At 46.2% G+C, this 13,942-nt stretch overlaps 1 protein-coding gene across 1 annotated transcript in view; it reads right to left on the minus strand.

Moving 5' to 3' along the window:
- LOC128694950 (ionotropic receptor 93a-like) overlaps window positions 1-13,942 on the minus strand; it is a 222,337-nt gene that overhangs the window by 81,371 nt on the left and 127,024 nt on the right. The window lies entirely within an intron of this gene.

Consider the following 13,942-nt stretch of genomic DNA (forward strand, 5'->3'; position numbering starts at 1 on the left):
GAACTTTGTCCTTGGAGGCAAAGAGGGGAATGTATGAGAGTATAGTTTTACCAACGCTCTTATATGGGTGTGAAGCATGGGTGGTGAATGTTGCAGCGAGGAGAAGGCTGGAGGCAGTGGAGATGTCATGTCTGAGGGCAATGTGTGGTGTGAATATAATGCAGAGAATTCGTAGTTTGGAAGTTAGGAGGAGGTGCGGGATTACCAAAACTGTTGTCCAGAGCGCTGAGGAAGGGTTGTTGATGTGGTTCGGACATGTAGAGAGAATGGAGCGAAACAGAATGACTTCAAGAGTGCATCAGTCTGTAGTGGAAGGAAGGCGGGGTAGGGTTCGGCCTAGGAAAGGTTGGAAGGAGGGGGTAAAAGAGGTTTTGTGTGCGAGGCGCTTGGACTTCCAGCAGGCATGCGTGAGCGTGTTTGATAGGAGTGAATGGAGAAAAATGGTTTTTAATACTTGACGTGCTGTTGGAGTGTGAGCAAAGTGACATTTATGAAGGGGTTCAGGGAAACCGGCAGGCCGGACTTGAGTCCTGGAGATGGGAAGTACAGTGCCTGCACTCTGAAGGAGGGGTGTTAATGTTGCAGTTTAAAAACTGTAGTATAAAGCACCCTTCTGGCAAGACAGTGATGAAGTGAATGATGGTGAAAGTTTTTCTTTTTCGGGCCACCCTGCCTTGGTGGGAATAGGCCAGTGTGATAAAAAAAATAAAAATATATAGAATCAGATATAAAAAGGGTGTTGACAGCGTTACTTTACGCTGAATGATACAGTTCTTTAGTGGACGAGTTTGGGTGAGTGTGTAAAGGAAGTTGAAAGCGAATATTGATGAGAATAAAGTGATGAATCAAACAAGTTAGGTGAGGAAAAAGTGGTTATGAGATTGGAGGGAGAGAGAATGGAAGAAGTAAGTGTGTTCAGATATTTGGGAGTGGGTGTGTCTGCGGATCGTTATATGAAAGACGAGTTAGACCGTAGAAGTGATGAAGGGAAACAGGTGGGTGGTGCAATGAGGTATCTGGAGAGACAAACAACATTATCCATGGAGGTAAAAAGGGCTGCATGAAAATATAGCAGTACCAACACTTTTATTTAGGTGTGAAGCAAAGGTTGCAAATGTTGCAGCAAGGAGGAGCCTTGAGGAAGTGAAAATATCTGATGGCAATATGTATCACAAATATTATGCAGAGAATTCGGACTTAGGAGATTAGGAGAAGTTGTAAAGTTACTAAAAGAATTATCAAGAGAGCTGAGGAGTGGTTGTTGTTGTGAATTGGTCATCTAGAGAAGATGGAACAAAATAAGATGACTTGGAGGTTATATAAATCAGTAGTGGAAAGACGGTGGTGCAAGGGAGCTATCCAAGAAAAGGATGGAGGAAAGATGTATAGGATGTTTTGTGTGCAGGGGGCTTGGACATACAGCAAGCATGTGTAAGCATGATAGATAGGAGTGAGTGGAGACAAATGGTTTTACGAATTTGATGATCTGTTGAAGTGTGAGGAGGGAAATATTTTTGACTGGATTCAGGGAACCTGATAAGACAGATGAGTCCTGGAGGTGGAAAGTACTGTACCCGCACTCCAAAAAAAAGAGTTTTGGATATATGCTGTATAGAGGGACATTTAAACTGTCGCATCTGGACGCCTCTTACAAGACAGTCACAGTGTGAATAAAGGTGAAAGTGTTTCTTTTTCTGGTCACTCTGCCTCGGTGGATGACCTCGTGTGAAGCACACACAGACACACACACATACACACACACACATACACACACACACATACACACACACACATACACACACACACATACACACACACACACACACACATACACTTCAGGAGAGTGAGGGAAGAACACACACCGAAAGACGACAGGCAGAAAGACAGGAAATTAAGAACATCATCATATAAATAGGAGAAGAGGAAATGTCTGAGATTGTAAATTTTCAGAGAATAGGGAGGTACTTGAAGAGAAGAAAACGACCAGTCTAGCAGATTTTTCAGGACAGAAACAATGCAAAACAGGATCCTCCAAGAGAAACTCGGCAGAATACAAGAGGGTGCTCCTAGAACGACACAGAACAAAAAAAGAACAAAAGCAGCTGAGGAAGAGGACACAAAAGCAAAAGCAGCTAGGAGGAGAGACAAGGGCAGAATCAGCAGAGGACAACCAGAGCAGGGCAGAGAAACAAGCAAAAGCACACACAGACCCACCCCAGAACCCCACAACAAAAAAGTGTCCCAGCACAGACTACAATCCACAGTCACAGCCTCCACCCCACACTATGCTGTAGAACCCCGCAGTACACTGTAGGTCCCCCACCCTCACAGAGCAAACTGAAGGTATGGTACACCAACACTGATGGAATAACAAATAAGTGCGAGGAGTGGTATGAAAGAGTCAAAGAGGCATCACTGGACATCATAGCTCTCACAGAAACCAATCTCACAGGGATGATAACAGATGCCATCTTTCCAGTGGGATATCAGATCCTGAGAAAAAAACAGAGGGAACAGAGGGGGTTGAGGAGTGGCACTGTTGATCAAAAACCGATGGGATTTTCATGAGCTGGAGAGAGGAGTCAGAGGAGAAGCAAGAGATTACATAGTACTAACGCTTCAGTCTGGAGGTCCCAAGGTGGTGATTGCAATGATGTATAACTCACCACAGAACAGCAGGAGGCCAAGGCAAGAGTATGATGAGAGTAATAGAGCGAAGGTTGACTCACTGGCTGAAGTGGCAAGAAGGGCTCATGCGAGCAGGGCAAAGCTACTGATCATGGGCGACTTCAACCACAAGGAATCGATTGGGAAAACTTGGAGCCACATGGGAGCCAAGAAATGTGGAGGGCTAAAATCATGGAAGTGGTACTGGAAAACCTCATGTACCAACATGTAAGTGATGCTATCAGAGAGAGAGGAGAGGATGAACCAGTGAGACTGGACCTAGTATTTACCTCGAATAGTGCAGATATTGAGGACATTGCATGTGAAAGGCCCCTGGGGGCCAGTGATCATGTCGTTTCATGCTTTGAATATATACTAGAGTTACAAGTGGAGGGAGAAGTAGGAAGGGCCGGATGAGTGAAGCCAAACTACAAGAAAGGGTTCAGTGGGACAGAGAACTGGCAGGGAAGCCAGTGGACAAGATGATGGAATATGTGACAACAATATGCAAGGAAGCTGAAGAAAGGTTTGTACCCAAGGGCAACAGGAATAATGAGAAAGCCAGGATGAGCCCGTGGTTCACCCAAAGGTGCAGGGAGGCCAAAACCAAATGTGCTAGGGAATGGAAGAAGTATAGAAGGCAAAGGACCCAGGAGAATAAGGAGACCAGTCGTAGAGCCAGAAATGAATATGCACAGGTAACACGGGAGGCCCAAAGGCAATATGAGAATGATAGCAGCGAAAGCCAAGTCTGACCCAAAGCTGTTGTACAGCCACATCAGGAGCAAAACAACAGACAAGGACCAGGCAATCAGACTGACGACAGGAGGGGAAGTCACAAAAAAGACCACAAAGTACGTGAGGAGCTCAACATGAGATTCAGAGAAGTGTTCACAGAGGAGACAGAAGGGACTCCAGATAGGCAGAGAGGTGGGGTACACCATCAAGTGTTGGACACAATACATACAACCGAGGAAGAAGTGAAGAGGCTGTTAAACGAGCTAGATACCTCAAACGTGATAAGACCAGATAACCCCTATCCATGTGCCCTGAGAGAGGGAGCAGAGGTGCTTTGTGTGCCACTAACAACTATCTTCAACACATTTCTCGAAACAGGACAACTACCAGAAGTCGAATCGAATCAAATCGAGGACGACGAGAGCTGTCGTAAGATGGGAAGGAAGAAGGATAAAGAAGGATGGAAATAACTGGAAAAGGATGGGGAGGAGGGGAAGAGGAGGAATCAAGGCAAGTGGCCCAACCACTTTGGGACATGTGGTACAAAAGTACTGGAGACGTAGATAGAGAGGCTTGACTGATGTCATTGCTTGGCTCACTAGGAGAGGATGGCGAAGGCAGCGGTAGGAGCTGGGAGCGTCAGAAGGCAGCAAGCAGGATGAGTTGGTTATGGTCTTAAGCCGTTTATCAGTGCGGTAAATTGTTTTCGAGAGAGTTGTATCACACTTATGGGAGAGCTGTAGTAGTATTCGTTGGTTTGGAGTTGGTGGAGTATCTGGTTGTAGGTAGGGAATGGTCTTTCTTCGCTTTGGTACGATACAGTGTTGTCTTGGAGATGTTGGATGAGTTCTAGGCGAGTCATGCTTGCAGGGTACAGCCTCGTGGTGTAGAATTCGAGTCCTTTGTGTTTAACCCATGGTGTTCCAGGTAATCGACGTGAGTTAAGTAGAGAAGGCGGTGGTGGAGTAGAGGAAGGTGGTGTTGCTTCGTTTTCAACTTCAGTAGACGAATTAGAAGATGTTTCTGGTGGTAAGGCTTCTGATTGGTTGGATTCAGTGAGAGGTGGTGGCGGTGGAGGCTTCTCATTGGTCGTTGTTGGACTGACGTCACTAGTTGGTGGTGTTGATGGAACTTCTGCAGAAGAGTTGGCGATTAAGTTTTTGGTGAATTTGAGAATTTCTTCAGAAGGTGGAGATGCTGGAAATGTAAATGAAGGCATGTTATTTAATGCAAATAACTCGTTGATGGTAGAGTTAAATGATCCAGGTACAGCCATGTTCTGCATATGAGCGTATAGTAGACAGTAGTGAATCTTGGTTACGTCACATGTTGGAGGAGTGATGGTAGTGGTGGAGGCGGGCTGAGTAGATGCTTGAAGTAATTTTGTAGTGTTTGCTTGTATCTTTGCAATTGCTGCATACGTTGGAGTGTTGCTTGTAGGTTTTTTCTTTGCTGCATCTTGTGTTTTCTTCATAATATCCTTTCTTGTAGGACATTTTGCTGCCAGTGTATGGTGGTCATTACTCTTGCAGTTTAAGCACGCTGGTTGTGTTGGAGCAGCAGCGGTGCAGGAACTGAAGGTGTGTCCCTCACTACCACATGTAGTGCAGAACTTCTTGTCTTTTACTGGACATGCTTTGGTGGTGTGATGGTATGAATAACAGTTCCAGCAATGTTGGATGTAGTGATATCTCTCTGCTTCAATGTAGGTAGGACTGATATAGTAGTAGTAGACAGCAAGACCTTCGTTCAGTGCAGTGGCAGCCATGTTCACGTCGGTGAAGGTGACCTTCATCATGGACGTTGCATTTGGGATTTTTGTAATGCTGTCAACAGTAGCCCAAGTATTTTGCGTCTCGATGGATGACTTGAGTTCAGCAGGTGTTTGAGACGTCAGAATCTTGTCCAGTTTTTTTAGGAATACTGATTTCCTTGCCCTGAGGGCAGGAGATGACGTAACAGTAAACCCTTGAGTAGTAAGAGTAGTGATGGCTTCTGTAGTGAGTAGCTTCTCTGCTTCAGCATCATCGTGACACACAACAATGAATGTTTCTTTCAGTGACAATATGGTGTTGAATTTTACTTCCAGTGCTCCCTGAACAACAGTTGCAAGAGCAATCTTCGTTGAATCATCAACGGTACCATTTCTTGGTTTGATCTTTACACGATTTGCGTAGCTCATCGTGTAAGTCAAGGCGATGACAACGCTGGTAAAGGTTCCCCTCCCCAACGGGGATCGTAGGGAGACAGAGTAGTAAGGAGAGCTGCTATGACCTGCCTGGGCGAGAGTCAAGAGCAGAATCCTTTTACTACCAGAAATATGGAATACAGCAAAAGTAGTCTCAGTTTTTTAAAAAGAAGACAGACAAGAAGCATTAAACTAAAAGACCAGTGTCACTGACGTGTATGATATGCAAGGTCATGGAGAAGATTATCATTGACATGAAGGTTGATATGAAGAGTGGTGGAGCACTTAGAAAGGAATGAGGTTATCAATGACAGTGAGCACGGTTTCAAGGACAGGAAATCCCGTGTCACAGACCTACTGGACTTCTATGACAGGGTGACGGCTGTAAGATAAGAAAGAGAGGGGTGGGTAGATTGTATTTTCTTGGACAGCAAGAAAGCGTTTGTCAGAGTTCCACACAAGAGATTAGTGCAGAAGCTGGAGGACCAGGCAGGGATAACAGGGAAGGCACTAAAATGGATAAGGGAATACCTTTCAGGAAGACAACAGCGAGTCATGGTACGTAGCGAGGAGTCAGAGTGGGCGCCTGTAATGAGCGGGGTGCCACAGGGATCAGTCCTAGGACCGGTGCTGTTTCTGGTATTTGTGAATAACATGTCAGAAGGAATAGAATCCGAAGTGTATCTGTCTGCAGATGATGTGAAGTTGATAAGAAAAATTAAATGCGACGAGGACCAGGCAGAACTACAGAGGGATATGGACAGACTGCAGGCCTGGTCCAGCAACTGGCTCCTGGAGTTCAACCTCACCAGGTGCAAAGTCATGAAGATTGGGGAGGGGCAAAGAAGACCACAGACAGAGTACAGTCTAGGGGAGATAGAGACTACAAACCTCACTCAAGGAAAATTATCTTTGTGTGTGTATAACACCGACGCACATCAACCAAATAACTGCTGCAGTATACGAGCGCCTAGCAAACCTAAGAACAGCATTCCGACATCTAAATAAAGACTTATTCAGGACTCTGTACAATGTGTGCATTAGGCCCATATTGGAATATGCAGCACCAGTTTGGAGCTCTCACCTAGCCAAGCATGAAAGGAAACTAGAGAAAGTGCAAAGGTTTTCAACATTCTAGTCCCGGAGCTGAGGGGTATGTCCTACGAGGAGAGGTTAACGGAAATCGACCTGACGACACTTGAGGACAGGAGAGATAGGGGGGATATGATAACGACATACAAAATACTGAGAGGAATTGACAAGGTGGACAGTTTCAGGATGTTCCAGAGATGGGACACAGCAACAAGGGGTCACAGTTGGAAGTTGAAGACTCAGATGAATCACAGGGATGTTAGGAAGTATTTCTTCAGTCACAGAGTTGTCAGGAAGTGGAATAGCTTGGGTATTGATGTAGTGGATGCTGGATCCATACATAGCTTTAAGAAGAGGTATGATAAAGCTCACGGAGAGGAAGAACTGACTGAGTATCGGCCAGTTGAAAAGGCGGGGGCCAGGAGCTGTAACTCGACCCCCGCAACCACAACTAGGTGAATACACACACACACACACACACACACACAGGATGTTGGACGTGGTGCTGGAAAACCTCATGCACCAACATGTTAAGGACACTACCAGAGTGAGAGGGGAGGATGAACCAGCAAGATTGGACCTTGTGTTCACCCTGGGCAGCTCAGACATTGAGGACATCAAGTATGAGAGTCCCCTAGGAGCTAGCGACCACGTGGTTCTGTGCTTTGAATACATAGTAAAGCTGCAAGTGGAGAGAATAACAGGAGTAGAATGGGAAAAGCCTGACTATAAAAGAGGGGACTACATAGGGTTGAAGAACTTCCTGCGGGAGGTCCAGTGGGACAGAGAACTGGCAGGAAAGCCAGTAAATGAAATGATGGAATATGTAGCAACAAAATGCAAGGAGGCAGTGGAAAGGTTCATTCCCAAGGGCAACAGTAACAACGGGAAGACCAGAACAAGCCCCTGGTTTACCCGACGGTGTAAGGAGGCAAAAACAAAGTGCAATAGAGAATGGAAAAAGTACAGAAGGCAGAGAACACACGAAAATAGGGAGATCAGTCGCAGAGCCAGGAATGAGTACGCACAGGTAAGGAGGAAGGCCCAGCGACAGTATGAAAATGACATAGCATCGAGAATCAAGACTGACCCGAAACTGTTGTATAGCCACATCAGGAGGAAGACAACAGTCAAAGACCAGGTGATCAGATTAAGGACAGAAGGTGGAGAACTCACAAGAAATGATCAGGAGGTATGTGAGGAGCTGAACAGGAGATTTAAGGAAGTTTTTACAGTAGAGACAGGAAGGGCTGTGGAAAGACAGCACAGAAGGGAACATCAAGAAGGAATATACCAACAAGTGTTGGATGACATACGAACAACTGAGGAGGAGGTGAAGAAGCTCTTAAGTGACCTTGACACCTCAAAGGCGATGGGACCGGACAACATCTCCCCATGGGTCCTTAGAGAAGGAGCAGAGATGCTGTGTGTGCCTCTAACCACAATCTTCAACGCATCCCTTGAAACTGGGCAACTACCTGAGAAATGGAAGACAGCTAATGTAGTCCCCATATTTAAGAAAGGAAACAGAAACGAGGCACTAAACTACAGACCTGTGTCTCTGACATGTATTGTGTGCAAAGTCATGGAGAAGATTATCAGGAGGAGAGTGGTCGAACACCTGGAAAGGAACAAGATTATAAATGAAAACCAGCATGGGTTCATGGAAGGCAAATCTTGTATCACAAACCTCCTGGAGTTTTATGACAAGGTAACAGAAGTAAGACACGAGAGAGAGGGTTGGGTAGATTGCGTTTTCCTAGACTGCAGGAAGGCCTTTGACACAGTTCCCCACAAGAGATTAGTGCAGAAGCTGGAGGATCAGGCACACGTAAAAGGAAGGGCACTGCAATGGATAAGGGAATAACTGACAGGGAGGCAGCAACGAGTCATGGTACGTGAAGAGGTATCACAGTGGGCGCCTATTACGAGCGGGGTCCCACAGGGGTCAGTTCTAGGACCAGTGCTATTTTTGATATATGTGAACGACATGATGGAAGGAATAGACTCTGAAGTGTCCCTATTCGCAGATGACGTGAAGTTGATGAGAAGAATTAAATCGGACGAGGATGAGGCAGGACTGCAAAGAGACCTGGAGAGGCTGGACATGTGGTCCAGTAACTGGCTTCTCGAATTCAATCCAGCCAAATGCAAAGTCATGAAGATTGGGGAGGGGCAAAGAAGACCGCAGACAGAGTATAGGCTAGGTGGACAAAGACTACAGACCTCACTCAGGGAGAAAGACCTTGGGGTGACCATAACACCGAGCACATCACCGGAGGCACACATCAACCAAATAACCGCTGCAGCATACGGGCGCTTGGAAAACCTGAGAATAGCGTTCCGATACCTTAATAAGGAATCGTTCAAGACACTGTACACTGTGTATGTTAGCCCCATACTGGAGTATGCAGCACCAGTCTGGAACCCACACCTGGTCAAGCACGTCAAGAAGTTAGAGAAAGTACAAAGATTTGCAACAAGGCTAGTCCCAGAGCTCTAGGGAATGTCGTACGAGGAAAGGTTAAGGGAAATCGGACTGACGACACTGGAGGACAGAAGGGTCAGGGGAGACATGATAACGACATACAAGATACTGCAGGGAATAGACAAGGTGGACAGAGATAGGATGTTCCAGAGAGGGGACACAGGGACAAGGGGTCACAACTGGAAGCTGAAGACTCAGACGAGTCACAGGGACGTTAGGAAGTATTTCTTCAGTCATAGAGTTGTCAGCAAGTGGAATAGCCTAGCAAGTGAAGTAGTGGAGGCAGGAACCATACATAGTTTTAAGAAGAGGTATGACAAAGCTCAGGAAGCAGAGAGAGAGAGGATCCAGTAGCGATCAGTGAAGAGGCGGGGCCAGGAGCTGAGTCTCGACCCCTGCAACCACAATTAGGTGAATTAGGTGAGTACACACTTGTTGGCACTTGTTGCCACATTGTTACAAATATACAAAGTACAAAGCGAGTGACTAAAGAGAAAAGATCAAACAGAATTAAGAGAGGGTGGTAACGACAAACTGTGATGTAGCACACAGCCAGCGTGAACAAGCTAGCCAGAAAGGGGATATATATATATATATATATATACATACATATACATAAATATATATATATATATATATATATATATATATATATATATATACATACATATACATAAATATATATAAGCAGACGTGGTGGCAGCAGTAGGCCTGAGGAAGTAGCGCCGCCATAACAGGTTCGGTGTCATCACAAATAAGAAGTGTACTTACCAAAAGTGAAGTGTAAATTATAAAAGTAGCAGTATACAAGTGATAAGTGTGGTAAATGAGGACTCAAAAGGGCAATGAGAAAAGAATAGCTGAAGAAGTCAGCGGCGGAAGGGCGAGGTGCACGAGTCATCGTACAGCGAGCATCGTACATCAGGCATCTGGATGGACGTCCCCTCTGAGGAGTAACGTACAAATCACCTGTTTGTGGTTGGCGGAAGTTTTGAGTGGTAGAGCCGGCCCTACGATCACTGGTAGCTGGCTGTCACATACCCTGCTCCAGAGTGATTATCATACACACAACACCTAGCAGTAGTAGATAAAATTGGTAGGAGCAAGGAATAGGCAGGAGGATTAAGTCGTGGCTAATGGGACTACAGCCCTGACAACAGTTTTGAGAGATAATGTTTTAGGACACAAAGACAGTACAATCTGAGAAGCAAGTATTGGGTACACATGTAGTAAAAGGTAGTACATAACTGGGTGAAAGAAAGACTCGTTAACACACGCTAGTATTATAATTATTAGAATTATTCTCAGTGTTAATGGTATCTTATTAGTATTATGGATACACAGAGGTGAATTGTATTTCTGGGACATATAAACAACTGACGTGCTCACACACACACACGCACGCACACACATACACTCGGGGCCAGGAGCTGAGTCTCGACCCCTGAAACCACAACTAGGTGAGTACACACAGCTGATCCTTGGAATTTGACCGCGTCCCCTCACCCCCCCACACACCTTTCCCTCCCCCACAGACCTTTCCCCTCCCCCGCTCTTGCCTTCACTCCCTCCTCCCTCCTATTTTTCCCTCTCCCCCTCCCTCGCGTTTCTCTCTCTCATTGCCTTTTTCCCTCCCCGTCCCCCTACTATTTCTTTCTCTCTCACTCTCCCTCTCTCTCTCTCTCTCTCTCTCTCTCTCTCTCTCTCTCTCTCTCTCTCTCTCTCTCTCTCTCTCTCACTCCCATAACCATATCTCTCACCCTCCTCTCTCTCTATAGGCTTCTCTCTCCATCTCTCCATTTCTCTCTCTCATAGCCTTTTCCCTCACCCTCCTTTCTCCCTCTCTCTCTCTCTCTCTCTCTCCCTCTCCCTCTCCCTCTCTTTCTCCCTCTCTCTACCCTTTCTCTCCCCCCTCACATTTCTCTCTCTCTCCCACTTGATCTTATCCCTCACCCCCATACTCTCTCCTCTCTCTCCCTCTTTCTACCCTTTCTCTCTCCTCTCTCTCCCTCTTTCTACCCTTTCTCTCTCCCCCTCGCACCCTCTCCCTCCTCTAGCCTTCTGTCTGTGGTAAAAAAAAAAAAAAAAGACTGGGAGTTAGAGCTCCAAAAAAGGGAGGAAGAGTGGGGAAGGAAGATAGTAGAGCTTGGTAAGAAAATGGAGGAGCGGATAGCTGAAGAGCGCAGGAAGTGGGAAGTACAGGCCTTAGCAGCAGAAGCTAGGATACAGTGCTTAGAAGATAAACTGCAAAGCCTGAAACAGATTAGAGAGACAAATGACAATTCAGATGTGACATCAGGAAATTCAATGTCAGGCGCAGACAAGGGGACGGTAAGCAACAACGGAGACATGCAGTACACGAAGGCCCTATCAGACCCACGTGGGGCCAGGGAAAAGACGAGGAGCACACTAAGATCAAATGACAGGTCCGAAGACAATGAAGGTATGCTATATGCAGAGATTCTAACAGCCAACTGCAGTAGCAAGGGACAGCTGGTCATGAAAGACAGTTCACTGAGAATAGAAGTTTCAGATATGACAGGGACTGAAGGCAAGAACATGTCAATGGAAGGAAATAAAATGCCTCACAGGAAGCAGATGGAGACTCAGTGGGAGGAGGAAAGGGCGAGGTCAGTTTTTGTGTACGGGCTCCAAGAAGCCAAGGGGGACAACTTTGAAGAAATAAAACAGGAGAAAAAAATGATTTAAGGCATCATGAAAACAATAGGTGAGGGCGATATGACCCAGGTGACAAATTTTCAGAGAATTGGGTGGTTTGCGAGTGGAAGGATACGGCCTGTCAGAGTAACTTTCAAGGAAGAATCAGTTCGAACCAGGATTCTGCAAGAGAAAGCAAGACTGAGGGACAAACAGGGGTACCAGAGAGTATACCTCGACCGCGACAGAACACAAGAAGAAAGGACTACACTGAAAGAGAGGGTACAGATACGCAAGGGGGAACGAGAGGCAATGACGAAAATGAGCAGGACCCAGACACAGGAGGAAGGGCAAACACACCCCACAGAATCTCCCTCCAAAAGACTCCAACCGCGACATTCCCAATGCAACTGAGCAACCTATACTACAACCCACTCACTGTTCCCTCTGCCACCAACCCCCATATCACAAACCTCACCCCAACAGCTGTCCCTTATGGGCATTCTGACCCCACCCCCATCATCACAAACCCCACCTACACCACAGCCCCATATAGGCCCCCACCAAGGCTCTCGCTCCCCCAACCCCAATATTCTTGCATGACCACAATGATAGAAAAGAAACTGAAAGTTTGGTACACAAATGCGGATGGAATAACGAATAAACATGAGGAGTGGAACGAAAGAATCAGTGAAAAATCCCCAGACATCATAGCAGTCACAGAAACAAAACTCGCTGAGACAATAACAGACACAATCTTCCCAACGGGATATCAGATCCTGAGGAAAGATAGAAGGAGTAGAGGGGGAGGAGGGGTTGCACTGCTTATAAAACACCGATGGGGATTTGAGAAAATGGAAGGCATGGACATGACTGGAAAAAGAGACTACATTGTAGGTACAATTCAGTCCGGAGAACATAAAGTAGTCATTTGAGTGATGTATAACCCACCACAGAACTGCAGGAGGCCAAGAGAGGAGTACGAAGAAAACAACAGGGTGATGGTGGACACACCGGCTGAGGTGGCAAGAAGAGCTCACTCGAGCAGAGCAAAGTTACTGGTAATGGGCGATTTCAACCACAGGGAGATCGACTGGGAAAACCTGGAGCCACATGGGGGTCCCGAAACATGGAGAGCCAAGATGATGGATGTGGTACTTGAAAACCTCATGCATCAACATGTCAGGGACACAACCAGAGAGAGAGGGGAGGATGAGCCAGCAAGACTGGATCTTGTGTTCACCCTGAGCAGTTCAGACATTGAGGACATCACTTACGAGAGGCCCCATGGAGCTAGCGATCACGTGGTTCTGAGTTTTGATTATATAGTAGAGTTACAAGTGGAGAAGGTAATAGGAACTGAAGGGGACAGGCCAAACTATAAAAGGGGGGACTACACAGGTATGAGAAACTTCCTGCAGGAGGTTCAATGGGACAGAGAAATGGTAGGAAAATCAGTAAACGAGATGATGGAATATGTGGCAACAAAGTGCAAGGAGGCAGAGGAAAGTTTTGTTCCCAAGGGAAACAGAAATAATAGAAAGACCAAAACGAGTCCTTGGTTTACCCGAAGGTGTAGGGAGGCAAAAACTAAGTGCAACAGAGAATGGAAAAGGTACAGGAGGCATAGGACGCAGGAAAACAAGGAGATTAGTAGAAGAGCCAGAAACGAGTATGCACAGATAAGGAGGGAGGCCCAGCGACAGTATGAAAAAGACATAGCATTGAAAGTCAAATCTGACCCGAAACTGCTGTATAGCCACATTAGGAGGAAGACAACAGTCAAGGACCAGGTGATAAGGCTGAGGAAAGAAGGTGGAGAACTCACAAGAAACGATCAAGAGGTATGTGAGGAGCTCAACACGAGATTTATGGAAGTATTTACAGTAGAGACAGGAAGGACTCTGGGAGGACAGACCAGATGGGGACACCAGCAAGGAATACACCAACAAGTGTTGGATGACATACATACAGATGAGGAGAAGGTGAAGAAACTGCTAAGGGACATCGATACCTCAAAGGCAGTGGGACCGGACAACACCTCCCCGTGGGTCCTTAGAGAGGGAGCAGATATGTTGTGCGTGCCACTTACCACAATCTTCAACACGTTC

Source organism: Cherax quadricarinatus, chromosome 45 (assembly GCF_038502225.1).
Source record: "Cherax quadricarinatus isolate ZL_2023a chromosome 45, ASM3850222v1, whole genome shotgun sequence".
NCBI lineage: Eukaryota > Metazoa > Arthropoda > Malacostraca > Decapoda > Parastacidae > Cherax > Cherax quadricarinatus.